Here is a 23,054-nt window from a genome sequence, read left to right on the forward strand (position 1 = left end):
ACTGGTGTTAGTGGCATCTGTCTATACAGGGCATGTGTGTAAGGCATGGTATTTCCTTTGTGGGTTACATTTGCTGACTCTACAGTTGTTGCAGGCATCCAGTGGGGAACATAGCAAAGGACAACTGTAAGCAATTATTTGCCTATTGTAGGGATGGAACAGGGTGCCATGTCCTCTGTAGTCCACCGCAATCACACCATGGTTACTATCTGTGGGCAATATGCAAGGAACTACCACCATAGTGGTTGTTGCCTAGTCAAGTGTGTTTGTGTATGAGACGTGGGTGGAGAGTAATCTTTGGGTAATACAAAGTTTGCCTATATTGTTCCCCACTCCATAATGTCACATGTAGGGGTATAGATTGTGTACACCAGCCTCTCTGCTGTTTGATATCTGTTGTCCTTGTAAGGTGGACATTGTGACATATAGGTCCTCCATATAAGAAATTTGCAAAATCTGCCCCCTCATGAGTCCTGTTATTACACAATCACAGCTACCTCTACACAGGATACTGATGACACACACACACTTCACAGGGCTGAGATTCAACCCCCTACATAGCTATCCATTGCTACTACAGTGGACTGCATTTATCGCATGCGCCATGAAGCTTGTAGGGCTACTCTTTCCCAAAGGTGTATTTCAAGGTGAATTACATCAGCAGGCTTGCCAAAGTAGGGCAATGGAAAGTGTACTGGCTGTGAATGGCCTCAAAAGCATTGATCCCTATACAGACAAACACACGCACCCACACACAGAATTTCACAATTACCATGTCTGGGATTAGAACTCCTACCTTACTTGTACATCACACTACAACATTACACAGTTATAGCATGCGCCATGGAGCTTATAAGGCTACTTTTTCCCCAAAGGTGTATTTCAAGGTGAATAACATCTTGCCAAAGCAGGAAATGGAAAGTGTAGTGACTGTGAATGGCCTCAAAAGCATTAATCCCTACACAGACTGACAAGCAAACACACACACAGTTTCACAGTTGCCATGTCTAGGATTAGAACTCTTACCTAATACATTACACTACAGCATTACACAGTTATAACACATGCCACGGAGCTTATAGGGCTACTCCTTCCCCAAAGGTGTATTTTAAGGTGAATAACATCAGCAGGCTTGCCAAAGTAGGGCAACGGGGAGTGCAGTGTATGTGAATGGGCCATAAACCATTCATCTGGAAGCACACACACAACACTCAAGTCACACACAGGTTTACATTTAACAGGAACGTGTATACAACTGCTAGATGAATGACTTGTACTGACATGTTACACAGTTATCACAAGCACCACAGACACTATAATGCTGAGGGATACCAGAAGCAAATGTCTACAGTGATTGACATTTGCACATCATGTGGTATTGGCCAATTGGATGTGTGCTGGGTGGGACAGGCCTCATGATGAGAAGCTCTTTGTCACTGACTGTCACTCTCTTCCACAGATCTATGTATGTGTAAGTTTGGCCTATTATAGTGTGCTGTCCTTAGATATATGTGTGTATTCCTATCCGATGTGTGTGCAAAGCATGACTGGTGTGCAATGTGGAGTGTGTGTGCACAAACATCTGTGACTGACAAATATGTATAGTCCACTGTTGTTGCCAGACATGGGCTTCATAAGTGTGGGAGCATGCCCAATATGACCTTTAAGTATTTTGTTGTCAGACATGGGCTTCATTTCTCTAAGTGTAGGAGCATGCCCAGTATGACCTTCTGTATTAAATGTGTGAATCCATTCCAGGTCGGTTGTACTCCAGTGCAGGCTGTTGTGTTCTACACCTACAGCTAGCAACCTGTTTCTGCAGGATATCTGTAGATTGGTTGACAATATGGGGTCACAATGGGCAAAGGATAGAGGGATATTGTAACTAATTGTGTCTGTGCTGCTTCTGCTACATGGTTTTGGTGTTAGCAGAGATATTCAGACATATGTACTGTTTTACACTGTGATGTTTTATGTGATCAACAACTGACAGGTATACATATTTGCTTGCAGTAATTTCCTGGGGAACACAATATGAAGCTGTGCAGGCCATCTGTAGCAGGCCAGTGCATTGTGTCACTCCTACAGTCCCAGGCTGCAAGCCAATATATTCCCCTGGGGTGACATGGTAGGTGTGCAAGGTGTTAATGTCAATAGTTTCTGTCCTTACTGATCCATTAGTGTGGATGTTGGCAGGGTGCTGCTTACAGCTAGGGACACACATGCATGGATCACCTCTTCAGCATGCTGCATTTTGTGGCTATACCCACACAGAGGTGGGGGTCATATTGTACTCATTCCCAACAGCAGGGATAAGACCTGTGCAGTACCTATGGCTGATGGTGGGATGAGCTGGGTGCATGTGTGCTATGGAAGCTACTTGCAGCTGACTCACAGATACATGTGGGGCATTCCACTTATGCTGGCTTATACAGGGACATCAGCAGTTTCTCAGTATTTCATGCCTGTGCCTTTTGTGGTCTGCCAGTGTTTGGTCAGATGACATCAGTATTCCGTACTACACAGCCAACTAATGTGCTGCTAACCTGTATGTACAATTCCAAAGGTGTGTCCATTTGACAGTAACATTTTATACACTCTCTCCCCCAGATTCAGCAAGCCCTGCACAGTGCGCAAGACTAGTGCAGGAGCTCCAGCAGGCAACATGTTTGCAGTGCGATCCAGGAATAAGCTGCAGGGACATGCATGAGCGCTCCTGCACTAGTCCTGCACAAACTCATTTGCAAGTGAAATCCATGCAAATGACATGAATTTGTGATCCAAGAAGCTGTCAGACGGCCGTGCAGGACTAGTGTAATCTGCAGAAATGTACTCAGTTAATAACCGAGTACATTTCTGCAAACTACAAAGCGGAGCAATGACAGCTCCAAATAAAGGGTGTATATAACATGTAAAGCATGCCAATGGTCACATATATGGCCATTGGCATGGAAAACCGATTTTGGTTGTTTAAGTGTAGGGCAGCGGTGCGCAAATGGGATTGAGCGGAAAAAAAAAATGAAATAAACATTCTAACCAAAATCACTATTTTGCCATTATACGCAATGGCAGGTAGAAGACAAGATGGCCAGTGAATAGTGGTTGCTAAGGGGGGAGACTCAGTGTGGGACCTGTAACTATGCATCAGCAGGCAATCCTATGCAAATGAGAGGAATGACACTGAATCCCAGATTTCCCCTGCTAGTCAGTACCCAACAGTGTAAGAGCAGGAATAGCTTGGTGCAAGCCTAGGAGTTAGCTGACATCATGGGGGGGTGTCAGGCATACTGTAAGTGGATTGGAGCCCTGTGACTCAAGTTTGCCCTTAGCTTAGCAGAGCTAAACAAGGTGGTGTGTCTGAGGCTGCCTAGCACCCTTTACATTGCCTAATCGGGTGTGAGCGCCACACACCGGGTTTTAAAGGGGAAAAAAAGTAAACCAGGAAATAGCAGCTCTGTGCACATTTGAGCACAGTGTTTGTGTGGTGTACCCCCAGGCTTAAACAGGAAGGCAATGGGAAGGGAAAACAGCAGTAGGAAGATAATCTAGGAGAACTAGCATAGCTGGCAGGTGAAATGTATCAGAATCAGCCAATTACACAGACAGGAGACCAGCCCAGCCCAGAACACTACTATAAACTATGCAAACACCTTTCCCTCTGTTTTTTCCTACATACTCTACACCACCGGTGTATACAAGTGGTGAAATTTTAACAAATAAAAACAACAAAATGTTAGGGGCTGCAGCAGCTATCAGACATCAACATATGGAAGAGGCTGAGGGTGGTGAGGAAGAGAATGCAGTTGACCAGCCCATAGTGAGGAGACAGAGAAGGGTGTACAGACCCAGGGTACTCTACCAGGGCTACATGAGCTGGAGATAGTGGAGTGTTACAGGGTGGACAAGGACCTCCTACAGCAAATCGTTGAGCTGTGCCGACCACACCTGACACACAGAACTAACAGAGGGGAACCTATCCCAGTGGATACCAAGGTATATGTAGGCCTAGGAATACTAGCCACATGTACCTCTCAAAGGCCAACTGGGGATATCATGGGGATCTCACAGGCATCAGCATCCAGGGTATTCCACCAGTTGCTGGATGCCATGTCAGCACATGCCAGTGAGCACGTTCATTTTCTCAACACCCGTGAGGTGTTGGCCAGCAACATGCTCCTCTTTCACCAAATAGCAGAATACCCTGAGGTAGTGGGTGCTATAGACTGCATGCACATATGCATCAAAGCAACTCCCAGTGAGCGGGGGTCTACATCAACCACAAGGGCTTCCCCTCCATCAACTGCCAGGTCATGTGCGATGTCCAGGGCATTATAATGAATATGTGTGCTGGCTGCCCTGGAAGCTATCACGATTCCCACATCTGGCATCTGATGCAACTGTACCAGAGATTTCCTAATGTGGACATCCCTTACAGTCACCTAGTGGTGGAAGCTGGGTATGCACTGGAGCTGTGGCTGATGACACCCATCAGAAATGCACACACACCTGAACAAGAACTCCATAATGAGGCACATGCACAGACCAGAATTATAATACAGCATGTGTTTTGGTTGCTCAAGTCACGGTTCAAGTGCCTGGACATATCCAGTGGAGCCTTGTAGTACTCACCAGCTACATGTACTCAAATTGTCATTGTATGTGCCATGCTACATAATATGATCCTGTGGAAACAGCTGCAGCAGGAACAGCATGAGGCAGGGCTACACAGCCCCCACCAATGCCAAGGCCTGCACAGGCACAGAGTGACTCAGAGGAGGAACAACCTGAGCCTGCCCCAGTAGGCAGAAGGAGGCATGCCCAGTATGCCCTGGCAAAGAGGCAACGCATAGCATATACACTGACACAGTAGGGACCCAGGGAATGACACCTTTCTCTGACTCGCACATACAGTAAAAGGGATGCCAAACATGACACTACCTGTGCTCAACCATGTATAGGGAGTTTATTATGTGCATCCAACATAGGCAACCCTCCAGCACCATCCTCCAGCACCATCCTCAATACTGGCACACCCACAAGGTAATTCACACTCCTTACCAATTGCCGAATGGAGTAGTATGTGTTGTTACTTGTATGTATGGTATGGATCTGAGCATGCAAGGGAATCGGGTGGCTGAAAGGGATGCCAGCAGACAGTAGACACCTATAGTGGCAGCATGAAATCTGTAACAAATACTGGTGTCACCACAGTAGCCAGTACTACACATGGTGAGAAAACCCACTGCAAGAAATGTGCTGGGCCACATGTGTGTCCATATGACACACACATGCCAGTCAGGGAGGTTCACATACCCAACAACAGTCTCAGCCAGCAGGCAGGTGTAGACCAACACAAACAAAGGCTGTGCTAAGGCCTCTGAATGATGCCTATGGGTAACCCCCCCCAGGCCTACACAGACAGACTCCATCAGGTAAGGCAGTGGGATATTAGTTCTGAAGGGTAGGAAGTCAGACTGATATGTAGGTCAACCAAACTTAAGACCTGTAGTACACTGATATGCCTCTAGTCAGCATGATAGGTTAGAATACAGAATGAAATGGAGTACCTGACATACCAGTACAGTCATAGCAAATGTGTACAAGTGTCAGGTGTGCCCCCCCAATCCTATGTAGAAATGTAGAAACAGTCAGGTATGCCCCACCAATCCTATGTAGAAATGTAGTAACAGTCAGGTGTGCCCCCATTCCTATGTAGAAATGTAATAACAGTCAGATGTGCCCCCAATCCTATGTAGAAGCAGTTGGGTGTCCCCCCCCCCCTCCAATCTGATATAGAAATGTAGTAACATGTATGTGTAGGTATAATACCAGTGGAGCACAGATGACCTGAGGTGGCCAAGGTAGCAGGATAGATTGTAGCATTTGTACAATATGCAGATATGCATGTGTTAGGTTGGTGTGTGTTACATATTATGTGAGAGTGGTCAGTATGTATGCATGGTGAGGTTTGACATGGTGACCATTGCCCAGTACTGCCGATGACAAGGCCAAGTCCTCACAACTGCAGTGCCAAACACAATGCTCCCCAGTATAACACATAATAGCAGTAAGCCATTCTAAATGTATGGAGGTAATATGTGTCACCATCTGAAAGATGGACATGGTATGACTGTTGGGCCAGATATACAAGAAGTACACAGGGGAAAGTATTCCAGACAGACAGTGTATAATGTGTAACCATGAAATGGGTACACCCTTGGAATTGTACATGCAGGTTTGCATCACATTATCTGGCCTTGTAGTAGGGAAAGTCGATGTTGTCTGGCCAAACACTCACAGATCACAACGATCATAGGAATGATGTATTGAGAAACAGCTGATGTCCCTTCACAAGCCAGCATCACTGGAATGCCCCATGCATATCTGTGAGTCAGATGCAAGTAGTGTCCATAGCACACATGCACCCAGCTCACCCAAACACCACCCACAGGTACCTCTTTGGATTTATCCCTGCTGTTGGGAATGGGTACAATATGACCCCCACCTGTGTATGGCAATAGGAAAAGAATGCAGCATGCAGTGCAGGTGTCCCATGCAGGTGTATCCCTAGCTGTAAGCAGTACCCTGCCAGCATCCACACCATCTGAACAATACTGATAGAAAGTATTGGCATGAACACCTGGCACACCTACCCTGTCAACCCAGGGGAATATAATGTATGGCAGTCTGGTACCGTAGGACTGACAGAATGCAACGGCCTGCTACAGCTGGCCTGCATCACTACTAAATGGTCTACAGTCCTCTTGCCAAAGGCCTGCATCTGACCTGTACTGCCAATGTATGTTATGTCAAGGACTTCCAAATAACAACATAACACAGTCCACAGAACCCATATGCAAGACCATGTGGACAAACCACAGTAACATGTCCTCCATGTCCCACTGCATGAATTGTGGACCAACAACAATACACTGCTGTGATGAGGTGATAACTATAGGGAAAGTATCAGAGAATGTTTGCATAATGTATGGAAGAGGCTAGAATAATAGAGGGGAGGGTGGGAGCATGGGCAGCATGGAATGTGTGAACTCCAAAATGCAGCCATGTGCACATACTATCCCTGGCTGCGAACACAAAAATGGGTGGCTACAAACCTGCCTGTACACAACAATAGGGGTAATGTCCTGACTTATGACCCCTGCCTCTGGGTAACATGTGTGAATCTGTACAGCTGTGAGGTATTGCCACAGCAAGATGAGACCATACTGTCATGTCAACATCAACAGTACAACTATGGGATCCTCTGCCACTACTGTACCAAGGTGCTGAACTGGTTACACAGACCCAGCAGCAAGTGTCTGCAGCCCCCCCTCCAGAATGGAATTAGTTTGTAGGAATATGTAGGCATTTGACCACAATACTGGACACAGCTGCATTCACCCTGTGTTCCCCAGGACATCACTGTGAGCAAAAATGTCTACCTGGCAGTACTTGAGGACATAAAGCATCACAGTGTATAACACTACACATGTCTGAATATCTCTGCTAACACCAGGACCATGTAGCAGAAGCAGCACAGACACAGTTTCCTACAGTACCCACTATCCTTTGCCCAGTTTGACCCCATATTGCCAACTGATCTACAGATATCCTGCAGAAACAGTTTGCTAGCTGTAGGTGTATAACACAAAAATCTGCACTGGAGTGCAATCTACCTGAAATGGATCCACACATTCAATAGAGAAGGGCATACTGGGCATGCTCCCACACTTAAACAAATGAAGCCCATGTCTGGACCATACATATCTGACAGCTGCAGATGTTAGTGCATACACTCCTCAGTATGCACCAGTCATGCTTTGCACACACATTGGATAGGAATACACACAGATATTCAAGGACAACACACTATAATATGCCAAAAGTACACATACATAGACTTTCGGAAGAGAGTGAGAGTGACAAAGTGCCTTCCATCATGAGGCCTGTCCTGCCCAGCACACAGCCAAATGGCTACAACCATATGATATGTAAATGTCACTCAACATAGAAATTAGCCACTGGTATCCCACAACATTATAGACTCTGTGGTGCTAGTGCTAACTGTGCAACATGACTGTACAAGGCAGTAGTCATCTAGCAGTTGTATACACGTACCTGCAGAATATAAACCTGTGTGTGACTGAGTGTGGTGTGCCTACCTCTAGATGAATGGGTCATGGCCCATGCACACACACACTGCCATCCCCATAGCCCTACTATGCCATGCCTGCTGATGTCAGTCACTGTGAAATCTACCTTTGGAGAAGGGCTAACCCAGTAATGTATGTGGTGCATCTTGTAACTGTGTAATGCTGTAGTGTGATGCACTAGTTAGGTAAGAGTTCTAATCCCAGACATGGCTACTGTGTGCATGTTTGTCTATGTAGGAAGCAATGCTTTTTAGGCTAGTCACATCCATTACAATTCAAATGCCCTACCTTGGCAAGCCTGCTGATGTTAATCAATTTGAAATACACCTTTGGGGAAAAAGTAACCCAGTAATCTCTATGGCACATCCTATAACTGCGTGATACTGTAGTGTGATAAACTAGTTAGGTAGGAGCTCTAATCCCAGACATGGCAACTGTGTGTTTGTCTGTGTAGGGAGCAATGCTTTTTAAGCTAGTCACACCCACTACAATTCAAAAACCCTACTTTGGCAAGCCTGCTGATGTCATTCACTTTGAAATACACCTTTGTGGAAAGCGTCACCCAGTAATCTCCATGGTGCTTCCTATACCAGCATAATGCTGTAGTGTGATATAGTGGTTAGTTAGGGGTTCTATTCCCAGACATGGCAAGTGTGGATGTTTGTGTGTTTGTTTGTCTTTGTAGGGAGCAATGCTTTTGAGGCCATTCACAGTCACTACAACCTCCATTGCCCTTCCTTGGCAAGCCTGCTGATGTCATTCCCAGTGAAATACACCTTTGGGAAAGACATACTCCAGCAGTCACCATGGCATGTCCTATAATGGTATTATGCTGTAGTGTGAAAAGCTAGTTAGGTAGGAGTTCTAATCCTATATGTTGCAACTGTGTGGGTTTGTGTGTCTGTGTTTGTCATTCATATCCTGTGTGGAGGTGGCTGTGAGTGTGTAACAACTGAACTCATTGTGGAGCAGGTTTTGCAACTATCTTATATGGTGGGCGTATTATATGTCACAATGTCCACCTTACAAGGATAACAGATGTCAAATAGCTGAGAGGCTGGGGTGCCAATCCATACTCCTACATGTGACATCAAGGCCTGGAGAACAAAGTAAGCAACCCTTGTATTACCTAGAGAACACTCTCAACCCATGTCTCATGCACGACCACACTTGCCTAGGCAACAACCACTATGTTGATAGTACCCTGCATATTGCCCACAGATAGTAACCATGGTGTGATTGCAGTGGACTACAAAGGGCATGGCACCTTGTCCCATCAGTACAATAGGTACATAATTGCAGACAGTGCGCCTTCACTATGGTCCCCACTGGACACCTCCAACAACTGTGGTGCCATCAAATGTGACCCATAAAGGACATACCATGCCTTAAACACATGCCCTGTATGGACAGATGTCACTGACACCAGGGAATACCTGTATCATGCTATCAATGTGCTTTTGACCACATTCACACTCACTGCAACTCCCATTGGCCTACTAATGCATGCTGTCTGATGTCAAGATACCTTCACATACCCTTTGCCGATAAAACATCCAGATACCCTTGTGGTGCATGTGATATTTGCACATTACTGTATTGTGGAAAACTAGCTAGTTTGGAAGTCTATTCCCGACCCTGCCAAGTATGTCAATGTGTGTGAGTCCCTGAGAGAGTGTGAGAGTGTTGACATTGACACCTGTTCATGTGGACAGGCATGTGTACTACACCTACCTTATCGTTACTATATCACTGTTGCAGATGTCAGTCACCATCAGATATGTCTTTAGACAACTCCCCAACATGTAAGCTATGTGGCACATGCAATAACTGCATAGACATGTGATAGCACTACATAGTCAATCAGGGGTTTGAAACCCTGTACTGGTAGGTGTGTGACACAAACATGCTTAGCTTTGACTCTCTCACCGCCTCCCTGACTTACTTTGTCTCTGTCTGCCTCTCTCACACCCTTGCTGGTGGATGTGGAAAAGTACACCTGCTTTGCTTAGCCAGCAGCTTGCATTTTGTAAGTGATGCTCATGATCAGCTGATGGCCTCTGCACAAATTGCAGTCCCCCTCCAGCTGACTGCATGTGGAAGAGCTGTGGTAATATTCCCATAGCCAATTGCATGGGAACACACTCCAATATCTAGAAACATCATGTTGATGTTGGAGCTTTTCATTCACTGTGAGCAGGACCTACATTTGGTGTTTGGCAAACAGCATCACAGATGGTAGTGGGATTTACCTCTTACAACATACACTGTGGAAACAGGCCAACAGACAGGAGGGGGATGTGTCAGACATGACTACAGAATGTAAGTGTTGCTCTTCTGCATGTGGAGTAATGTCAGTTTAACAGGGTGTGTGTGGATATGGCTGGTCTACATGATTTAATACCTGTCATGACAGTGTTATGTGTTTGAAGATACTCCCATCTATAAGGATATCTGCTGACTGGGCAGTGCGTGAAGCCTTTTGTTTATGGCGTTACTCACAGAACACCAATCTGAGAACTGCAGAAGCATAGTGTGAGGGTTGCAGTCAGTACATGGTGACAGCCATGAGAGTTACTGACTTCATATCCCTCATAGGACATATGTCACAACAAACCCTGGTACGACAGTAATTGTATGAGGTTATCAAACCATCATGCCAATTTTGAGCCAGTGTTTGTAGCTCCAGCCACAAGTCTGTCAACCTCTGTACATATGTCATGCAGTCAGAGGTGCATATGTACTGTACACCATATTTACTGACATCTTACCTGATAACAAGCCAGTCAGATATCAGACTGCTAGACATGTTATGTATAGTAGGGGTTGTTTCTAAGGACATAACTTGGGCATTCTGTGGTTGTGTGTACAGTACTGGGGTCTGTGTACTTATGGTGATTGTCGACAGTATGTGTATTGTGCATGCGTACCTTGGGCTGTGCAGAGACTGTGGTAGATGCCATTGTCTGTGGTCCTGTTCTATCTGATGTTACATGCTGCTCCAGTGTATGGTACCCTATTGGCTCACATGTCTGTAGGGCCAGACACACACATGTCCCATACCACAGACAGGCATTGGACCACACTGTGTCATGACCCAATGTATGTAGGTGTGTGTGGGTTAACCATTATGTTAATCCCTGTGGACACATTTCACAATGACAGGATGTCAGTTATCTTGCAGGTGTCTGGCATACCCTTCTGATATGCCATCATGGTCACCACTGTGATGCAGTGCATTTAACAGCAACAAAGCTTGAACATGTACAGCATGCATTATGGGTAGGTGTGTTAGATGTGTGCATGGAATATACCATAGCCATTACATGCCTGGTGTATTGGCAAGCATCAACATAAACCATACTCACCAGCTACAGGCTGCTGCCTTGGTGGTATACCAGAGGGACCTACATAAGAGTGTGAGAGATGCAATGTCAGTGGCCACAGCTGTGGCATTGCTACAGGGTGGGTGCAGCATTACAGTACATCAACAGTACAAGTCCACAATATGACCACATATGCACATCTGTTTATTACTACTATGCAGCAACAAACTATATATATATATATATATATATATATATATATATATATATATATATATATATATATATGACATGTCAGATATGCATGATCTACCTGTACAAATGCAGATGCATATGCAACAGTGGTTTACTGATGTGCCCTATGGCCTTACCTGCATGCTCCTCAGCCAGTGTGTGGGTAGCTTGTTGGGTGTGCAGACGGGCAACTGTCATGAGGCTGGAGGGGAGCTCCTTAACACATGTTGGGGGGATGGCTGGCATGACCCCCCCTGTTGTGAGGTGATCCCCCCAGACTGCAGCAGCACACCAATGGGCATTGCAAAGCAGGTCAGAACAATGATGCTGGACCTGCTCATAACTGCGTTTATGCAGGCTGACATCATTGACTCTGTGGACTGGGTCATTCCACAGGGTGGTCTGCTCCTGCTGCTCATGGGCAGCCCTGCCAAACAGGACAGGATAGTGCTGGATTTGGAAGTTCAGCACAACCTTGTTTTCTGCCACTGAATACGCAGGTAGGCAGACATGGGACATCTTGCTTGAAAGACATAAAGATGGAAACAGGTGTGAGCAACTCATACAGCAAGGTTACCATAGTTCTTAATACACATCTCTGTCACCCCCCCAACATATCAGTGACAACAAACTGTTCACACAACTCAATAGGTATGGCTACAGCTTACCTACCAGTGGGACATATATTGTATTGTACCACACTTTGTGCTGTGTTTGTAGCCATGTTCCCTGTCTGAACACTATCATTGCTGGCCTGTTACAGACTATTTCACCTGCATGCCATTGTCAGGGCCACTATGGTTCCATATATGCATGTGGTATGCTTGCTATGTGATTGCTGCACATCTGACATTCTGTGTTATTGGGGATATCTATGCATGCTGTTGGACATGTTACGGGATTGTGCAGACTATTACTACCCACATATGTTCTATAACAGTGACACAAAAGCATATTTAGGGAATAGTTGCCAGCAGAACCACCTCTCCAACCTTATCTGGCCATGTTACCAGCCACATTACATCTGGGACCCACCCGGGGGCCACCTCATCTACTGGTCCAGAACTACCTTCAGGTGGAACCACCTCATTGCAGCTATCAGTGTCCTCCACTTGCTACCTGAATGCAGCATGCTGTGTAGCACTTCCAATTACCACTGTCACGGCAACCCACTACTATAAATCACTACATCATGTGGGTGTGGTCCCTTTACATTTCCTGTATGGTGGACACCCTTCCTGTGTGTGGGCAGCAGTGTTACAGACAGCAGGTAACAATACCTCTTACAAGAGGACTTCTACACTCAGGCCAGCTACATATTTGCATGAGGTTCCAGAACTACAAACAGAGTGTGTGTACTGTTGTTGTATGCATTGTATAGCACGAGTGTTAACAGGGTTTGTGAGTAAATACTAGTTGAAAATGGACTGCAGTTTGTCTGAATAGCTCTCAACTGTGTGCCTATCCACTATATATATATATATATATATATATATATATATATATATATATATTTACACACAAACACACACACAAACATATATATATATATATATATATATATATATATATATATATATATATATATATGTGTATAATATATATATATATATATATATATATATATATATATATATATATATATATATACAGATATAGATATGTATATATCTATTTACATATAAATATATATATACACACACACACACACACATACATCTACATGTTTAAATACATTTCCTCTACTGTTGAATGCCTATGCTGGATGATATGTTTGTAAAAACATCAGGACTGTATGTATCTTACATGGCTTAGTGGTAAATCACTTTATCTATGGTATGCGGGGTCCTGGGTTCAAGACTTGCAGAGGCTGCTTATTTTGTTGCTAGGCAGAACAAGGGCCATTGGATACAGAGTGGTTAAGGCACTTTTAAGCAGTTGTAAGCGGGTTTGTGTGGGTTTGCACAGAGGTAAGCACTGCTAACTTCCGGTTACAGTTTCTTACACTCAGCTTCTAAATTGCTTAACCTGTGTAGGTATTGCTTACCCCCTGGGCAAAATAAGGTCCATTGGACACAAAGTGGTTAAGGCACTTTTAAGCAGTTGTAAGTGGGTTTGCATGGGTTTTTGCAGCGGTAAGCTCTGCTAACTTCTGGTTACAGTTTCTTGCACTCAGCTTCTAAATTGCTTAACCTGTGTAGGCATTGCTTACCCCCGCGCAAACAGGCTTAAACCCACTTACTGCTGCTTACAAGTGCTTACTCCTGCTTACCCTCATGCTAATTTCTTTAAAAGAAAAGAAAAAAGGACTGATAGGAAAGTGGTGAAAAAAGGGAAAAAAGAGGGAAAGACAGTAGGGTATATAGCTAGGGATTTGCAGAAAGGGTGTAGGGAAGGTCCATAGCTGCCCATTTCTTCTACAGCAAACGTTGTGCACATACACTGAATTTGGAGGTAGATTTGGACACATACCCCTGAGAGAAGGGTGAGGACAACAATAATTTGTTGTTAAGCCAGTTAGACCAGATTACATGTGTCCAGTGGACATGTGTGTGAATTGGACAGCTATGTATGGGGTGAAATTTTTTTGAGGGAACAGATTGCCCTTTTTTTTTCAGATGAGAGTGGGATCTTGGGGAGGGATAGTAGGGATATTTGGGGAGGTAGGTTGGGTAAGTTAACAGACAAGACAAACAAGATGCATACAAGGGTGGTATATGACATGTGTGAGGAGTAAACACCTTGATGGGGAGGGGTGTTGGGAAATCGGAAGCCCATGAGCCCCCTAGTAGAAACAGTGGGACTGAGGTCTCCACCCATGGGCAGTCACCACTGCACCTTCACAGCCCCAAAGGTGGCTGTTCTTGGGGCTGAGTTGGAGAGCCAGGCCGACCCTCTAGTCACGAGACATGGCCCTCAAGCTGGCATAGCTGATCTCCATCCTCCCTTTTGAGCTTGCTATGCACCACGACCCGGACCTGGCAATGGGTGACAGGTTCTTGTCCGTGCCTGCTCCCAGGGGGGGGCGAGCCCCATCCCCTGAGGTGGTTCCACCCGAAGGTGGTGAAGGACCAACAGATGAGGAGGTCCCGGGTTGGGCCCCAGACATGCTGGTGCCCGGTGCCACGGCCAGCTGAGGTGGGACAGGTGGGTCTGCTGGGACCTGCATTCCCATACGTGCTATGGTGTTTAAGTTTTATCAACATATGTCGGTTAGTAATAGTCAACACATTCCAGGATTAGGTATAACAGCATGCATAGATATTCCCATTAACCCAAACACCAGATATGGAACAGTTGCATAGCAACAGAATACATGCATTTATGGGACCACAGTAGTAATTACAACAGCATGCAGATACATCGATGGCACCATGCCACCAATGTGGGAGTATTTCAACACAGCACATGCATAGAAACAGATTTAAATAATTATCAAACAATAGGACATATGTCCCAACATTAGAGTTAAGTCAGCACATACCAATTGAGTTGGGTATTTAGGTTTATTGTTACAGATATAGTGGGGGGGATAAAGATGTCAATTAACAACTAGTATATTCCTGTAGTTCGCATTTCTTTCCTAGTCACTGCTGTTATCTGTACCTTACAAGTATTAGTACACTACCCTATTGCCTTAATTTGGACAGTGGTATGGCTGTCGACAACTATATACATGAACTGGTTTTACCTGCAGTATACACCTCTTACCTGGTATACCTGTGGAGGAATTGTTTGTTAGCACTAACTGTTTCTACACATACTCCCAGATTCCAGGTTGATGTTATGCAAATACCTGTCCATCTCTTTTTGCACAGACTCTGGGCATGTCTTGACCACATGCAGGGGAATTGGGACATATTTCAACTATTGCCCTCTTAAACCTTTAGTGAATTGCACAATGACATGTTTTGATTGACACTTTCCAAATATGTACAGGCCTGACAGTCAGTTATATGACATGAAATGCTGCCTACATGTCAGAGATTAGCACACTGATATGCCAGGGGGACAGAGTGACAGCTGGCAGATATGGGCCAATTTACTGGACATTCTGAACATATTTGTACATTTGTGGGGTATGATTCTGTATGCAGCCTACTACCACTCCCAGGATTGGAACCATGGCTGTGTGTGCTAAAGATACAACAGTTCACATCTCAGTTGAGAGTGCTATTTGGATTTTGTTGTCTGTCTTTTCACTGTTTTCTGTCTATGTCTCCCTCAGTTGTACTATATGACCTCTTGGGATTACACCAGTCATATACAGATATCCCTACACATTTTATTTATGTAGTACAGTGTGGGTAACAGTGCTTAATACAGCAGTACTATTTAGTGATTGCAAATCTACATTACCATATGATACCAGAGTAAACACATACAGTCCAGCAGTTAGACCTTTATTGTCAGGTTATTATGCTTTTATTTACATACAACCTATATGAGACTCTTCATGCCATATTCTCTGGTGTATGCAGTACATGCCTTAAACAATACAGGTTTTATGCAGGCAATTAACTTACTACTACTTTTAGATTTATTTCCTATGACAGTACATGCAAGAGTATTACTAACCTGCCCTGCGTCGCAACTGCTCCAATCGACATCCATGGGCCTCCTGGTTCATAGCCCGCTCACTTGCCGCTGTGAAAGACATAAGAGGAATATTTAGCCATACCTATCCATAATATACATGAGCTGGCAATTATTATACAGGTAGTAGACTGATACTTTCACATGGCTGGGACCTCCCCTGTCCTCCTAGCCTCTTGGATCCACTGATCCAAGAGATCCCCTTTTCGCCACTTCAGGTCGGCATAGTGATGCCTGACCTGTTCATCAGTTCGGTGTATGCCAGTGGCACTGGTGAGACGATGGGCGAGATGGTCCCAGGCTTCCTCTTTGTATTGGGAACTCTGGTACTGGCCCTGCAGCAGTCTCATGTCATGGTCTTTCACAAGGAGTCCTGCCATGACTCTGGACTCCTGGATTCCCCAGAGCTGCGCCCAAAAGTGCACACTCTCTCCCATTCCAGACATAGTGCCTACAAGGGGAAGCTACAACCAGTTATAAGATGTATTCCCACCTGTTGGGTTTAAATAGGGCTGGTTTCCTGCACTTTGCCGTGATATGACAGTTTTGAAAAGGCTAAGCTATGGGCAAACTTGCTTACCTAAGGTTGGCATTGCTTAAAGGGGTATACAAATGGGCAGCTTGAGTTAGCTGGCCTACATATTGCTTACACCTATTAAGCTGGGTTGTGCAATGCTTTGTGTTGCTTAATATTTAAGTTGCATTATGTTTGCATTTAAGTTGCATTATATTTGCATTGTGGCATTGATTTATTATTCATTACTGTCCTGCTCGATTCTCAGCTAGAGCATCTTCTGTGTGGAGACATGCGTGAATGGGCGTACATTCATTGAAGGTTGTGCATCAGAGCTGGCAACTCGGCACGTAAAAATCTACTGCCAATCATTAACGGACTGGAGTTCCGCTGTGGCGACCCCTAACCAGGAAAAGCCGAAAGACACAACAACATGTTATATATGTGTTTGGTATCCATCATTCATGTGTACTTACACTGTATGGGGTCCTTGTGTTTATTAGGGGATTTCAACATTTTATTACAATGACACCTCACATCTGGGCTTAATGCAGTACTCCAGTTCACATATTTATGTTATGTAGTAGATTATACAACATAAAACTGCATATAGATTCCTTTCATATGTTCAATTTGAATTCCCTATAGCGAGGATCTGTTTGGTGATACCTCAGTCTTATGCACTGGTGTGATGGCTTAGTGGTTAACTATAGTGTACAAGGTCCTGGGTTCAAGACCTGCAAAGGCTGTTCATTTTGTTTCTGGCCAGAATAGCGGCTGATGCATACAGAGTGATTAAGGCATTTTTAAGCAATTGTAAGTGGGTTTGTGTGGGTTTACATGAAGGTAAGCAATGCTAACCTCCGGTTAATTATGCTTACAGAGAGTTAGCTTCAATATTGCTTAACCTGTGTGCTCATTGCTTACCCCCACGCAAACGGGCTTAAACTTGCTTACTACTGCTTAGATATGCTTACTCCCACTTACTACTGCTTAATTATGCTTACACTTGCTTACTAGTGTTGACTCCCGCTTACCACCACACTAATTTAAACAGTAATGTCTAATGGTTCTTGGGAAGGTGGTGGATTTGGAAACTGTATGGAGTTATCATTCATTACACATTTTACCTTCCATGGTGGCATAATGGTTAGGGTGTTTGCCTTAGAAACACAAGGTGCAGGGTTTGATTCTCACAGGGTGTAAATGGCTAGGCTTAAAAATGATCCATGAGGGCAGTTAGCCTAGTAATAATCTATGAATTTGTATCCCTGATTCCTGTGTACATATACTTTATGGGGCACTTGTGATTTTCTGTGGACTTTGCAACATTATGACAATGACACCTCATATCTGCATTTAATGCAGTACTCCAGTTCACAAATATGTTATTTAGTAGATTATGCAACTAAAAATATTGGTCATAAAGTGATTTGACATGGAAACTGGAATGGAACTCAAACCGGGAATGACTGCTCATAAGGCGAATGCTCTGCCCACTACACAATTACCGTACTACTTCATTTGCATATATCTTGCTTTTTATCATCTTGTGCCACTTAAGCTGCATTAACCATAGCAAAGCAATGGGCAAGCAGGGCACCTGTGGTTAAATTTAATCTGTTTCATAAAAAAAAAAAAAAACACACCTTTATATTTAATGTTTTAACTATTGCTTTTGTAACTAAAAACAAGCTGCCACGTAGACTAGAATCCAAAAAGGTCCAGAATTTATTAAGACAAATAATCCAAGGTAAGCACTTTAGTTTGGTAGCTATCACCAAACTTCTTCAGACAAAGTAAAACAGCAAAATACAATCCAAGTTATACTACAAGAACACACCCTACCTCATTAATTAATTAAAATCAATTAAAAATTTTAAAAAGACATATACCCTAAAAATATATATATATGAATACAAATACATATCTAGATAGTACAAAAATACCTTGTGTACATATATATAAATATTTAAAATTAAATTATTTGTCTTAATAAATTCTGGACCTTTTTGGATTCTAGTCTACGTGGCAGTTTGCTTTCAGTTTTTGGTCTTTCATACTATTGCTCTTGTAAACATGAGGGGATGTTGCTGGGGGTATGTGAACACCTATGAGCGGTCTCGCTCATTCTTTTATTAATACTCTGCTGTTCTTCATTGCTAGGGCATGTATATTCTGAGAGCTCTGCTCTCAGACACACCCCCTGCACTCGTACATGCTCCGTGTAAGTTTAGGAGCTCAGACAGCGTGCCTTCATTAATATGTATGACCCGCTGCCGTCCTGCTCCTAAACGGCCACTTCTGTGCAGGACTAAGCTAGTCCTGCATGGATGGATAGTGTATCTGGGGGTCAGTCTAGGGTACTTCCATACTGTTTGTATGTCTAGGCCTACATTCATGCCATGTCCATCTTTCAGATGGTAACAGATATTACATCCGAACAATTAGTATGGATTACTGCTGGATTGTGTCTTTCTGGGATGCATTGTGTTTGGCACTGCAGTTGTGAGAACATGACCTTGTCATCAACAGTCCTGGCCATAGGCCACAGGGACACAGCCCTCCATGCCTACATGATGACCACTTTCACACAATATACAACACAGAACAATCTAACACACAGAGCCCTGCATATTGTACACATACTACAAGCTATCCTGCTACTTTGGCCAGCCTGGAGGGGGCGCACCTGACAACTGTGAACATTTGCTATTACTCTACTGGTATTTCAGGTACTCCATTTCATTCTGTATTCTGACCTATCATGCAGACTAGAGGCATATCAGTGTACTACATTTCTTAGGTTTTATTGACCTACATTTCAGTTTCAGACTTCTTACCCTTCAGAACTAGCATCCCACTGCCTGATCTGTTATAGTCTGTCTGTGTAGGTCTCGAGGGGGGCTGTTCTCCATAGTCATCAATCAAAGGCCTTAGCACAGCCTTTCTTTGTGTTTGTCTACACCTGTCCTGCTGGCTGAGACTGCTGGGTATGTGAGTCTCACTGACATACACGTGTGTGTCCTATGGACACACATTTGGCCCACCACATGTCCTGCAGTGGGTTTTATCACCTTCCTAGTACTGCCTACTATGGTGACACCAGTATTTGTTAAGGATTTCATGCTGCTGATATAGGTGTCTACTATCTGCTGGCATCCCATTCGGCCACCCAATTCCCTAACATGCTCACATCCATACCATGGATACAGGTAGCAGAACATACTACTACATTCAGCAATTGATAGTGAGTGTGACTTACCTTGTGGTTGTACCAGTATTGAGGATGGTGCTGGAGGGCTGACTATGTCAGATGCACATAGTACACTCCCTATACATGGTTAAGCACAGGCTGTGTCATGTTTGGCATCCCTTTTACTGTGGTGTGAGTTGGAGTGAGGTGTCATTCTCTGGTTTCCTACTGTGTCAGTATATGTGCTATGCATTGCCTCTTTGCCAAGGCCTGGGCATACTGGACATGCCTCCTTCTGCCTACTGAGACAGGCTCAAGTTGTTCCTCCTCCGAGTCACTCTGTGCCTGTGCAGGCCTTGGCAATGGTGGGGGGCTGTGTGGCCCATCCCCATGCTGTTCCTGCTGCAGCTGTTTCCACAGGATCATATTGTGTAGTATGGCACATACAATAACAATTTGGGTAAATGTACCTGGTGAGTACTGCAAAGCTCCACCTGATATGTCCAGGCACCAGAACTGCAACTTGAGCATCCCTAACACATGCTCTTTTATGATTCTGGTCTGTGCATGTGCCTCATTATGGAGTTCTTGTTCGGGTGTGTGTGCATTTCTGATGGGTGTCATCAGCCATGGCTCCAGTGTGTAACCAGCATCCCCCACTAGGTGGCCATATGGGATGTCCCCAATGGCAAATCTCTGGTAGAGCTGTGCCATATGCCAGATGTGGGAGTCATGATAGCTTCTAAGGCTGATAGCACACACATTCATTATAATGCCCTGGGCATTACACGTAACCTGGCAGTTGAAGGAGGGGAAGCCCTTGCGGTTTATGTAGACCCTACCCCGCTCAACAGGTGGTGCTTTGATGTGTATGTGCGTGCAGTCTATAGCACACACTACCTCAGGGTGTTCTGCTATTTGGTGGAAGAGGCGCATATTGCTGGTCAACACCTTACGGGTATTGAGGAAATATATGTGCTCACCGGCATGTGCTGACATGGCATCCAGGAACTGGTGGAGTACCCTGGATGCTGATGCCTGTGAGATCCCCATGATATCCCCAGTTGGCCTTTGGAAGGTATCTGTGGCTAGTATTCTTAAGCCTACACATACCTTGGTATCCACTGGGATGGGTTCCCCTCTGTTGGTTCTGTGTGTGAGGCGTGGCTGGCACAGCTCAACAATTTGCTGTAGGAGGTCCCTGTCCACCCTATAGCCCTCCACTATCTCCAGCTCATGTAGCCCCTGGTAGGTTACCCTGGGTCTGTGCACTCTTCTCCTTTGCCTCACTGTGGGTTTATCATCAGCATTCTCATCCTCACCACCCTCAGCCTCTTCCACATGTTGATTTATGAGAGCGAATGCAGCCCCTATCATTTGTTTGCTTTTGTTAGGTAAAATTTCCCCCATTTGTGTACACCAGTGGTGTAGAGTTTGTGGGAAAAACCAGAGGGAAAGGTGTTCGGTTAGTTTATAGTAGTGTGCTGGGCTGACCTGCTGCCTGTGTAATTGGCTGATTCTGATACATTTCACCTGCCAGCTATGCTAGGTCTCCTTGATTACCTTCCTACTGCTGTTTTCTCTTCCCATTGCCTTCCTGTTTAAGCCCTGAGGTGCGCCACACAAACCCAATGCTCAGATGTGAATGGAGCTGCTATTTTCTGGTTTCATTTTTTTTTTTGTTTGTTTAAAACCTGTTGAGCGTCACGCATACCCGTTTGGGCAATGTTAAGAGTGCTAGGCAGCTTCAGAGACACACCCTTCCTTAGCTCTGCTAAGCTAAGGGCAAACCCAAGCCACAGAGCTCCAATAAGCTTACAGTATACCTGACGCACCCCTCTATGATGTCAGCTAACTCTTAGGTTTGCACCATGGTTTTCCTGCACCTACACTGTTGGGTGCAGGCTAGAGATGGGGGAAATCTGTGATTCAGTATCATTCCCGTCATTTGCATAGAATTGCCTGCTAATGCCTAGTTACCAGTCTGACACTGAGCCTTCCTCCTTAGCAACCACTATTCACTGGCCTTGTTGTCTTCTGCCTTCCATTGACTATAATGGCAAAATTGTGATTTTGCAGAAAAAGCTTTTTTCAAGGTTTTAGTTTTATTTTTGGGCCAATCCCGTTTGCGTGCCACTGCCCTATGCTTAAACGGCTGAAATCGGCCAAAAAAAAATAAAAGGTATTTTTTTTTTTATTTTGAAACTGTTTTCCATGCCAATGGTCATATTTTTGGTCATTGACATGCCTTCAACATTATATACACCCTTTATTTGGAGCTGTCATGGCTCCCTTTTGTAGTTTGCAGGAATGTACTCGGTTACTAACCCAGTATATTTCTGCAGGTTACACTAATCCTGCACAGATGGCTGCCAGCTTTCTGGATCACTAATTCACCTGCAAATGGGGTAATTAGCATACAGGAGCTATGTCCATGCAGGAATAGTGCAGGAGCACTCGTGCACGTCCCGGGAGATTGTTCCTGTATCTCTCGGTGGCCATATTGCCTCCAGCACCTCTTGCACTATTCCTGCACGCTGTGCAGAGCTTGCTGAATCCTGGGGTATATCTATATAAATTAATATAAAAAGAACAATTAATTTCTGTTTACCTGCACTAGACAGAGGTCAAATATTTATGCAGTTGAATTTGTGTAAGCTTTACAATAAAATCTTTTAAAACCTTGTACATAGCATGGTTTTGGAATTATTGATGCCAATATTAACAAGTAATATTTGATGCCTAGAGACATCAGTAGGAGTTAACTGCAAATGCACCTGGAGTGTCACTAGATTTCTTGCCTCATTTAAATCAGGTGCCTTATTTGTTCTTAACTGTAACTGCCAAAGTGTATCTGTTTGTTGAACTACACTTCTGTGACTATCTCTTCTAGAAACCTTAGTTACCTGTTCCAGACTGTAATTTAGAAACATCCTATGCTGTTTACACAAATAGTTATGTTTACATAGGTCAATATACTTGCCCTTAACAGTATTAGAATATAAGTGTTCCTTAACAAAACAAGTGTCATCCTT

This window comes from Protopterus annectens, chromosome 11.part0 (assembly GCF_019279795.1).
Source record: "Protopterus annectens isolate FY-2018-M chromosome 11.part0, PAN1.0, whole genome shotgun sequence".
Lineage (NCBI taxonomy): Eukaryota > Metazoa > Chordata > Ceratodontiformes > Protopteridae > Protopterus > Protopterus annectens.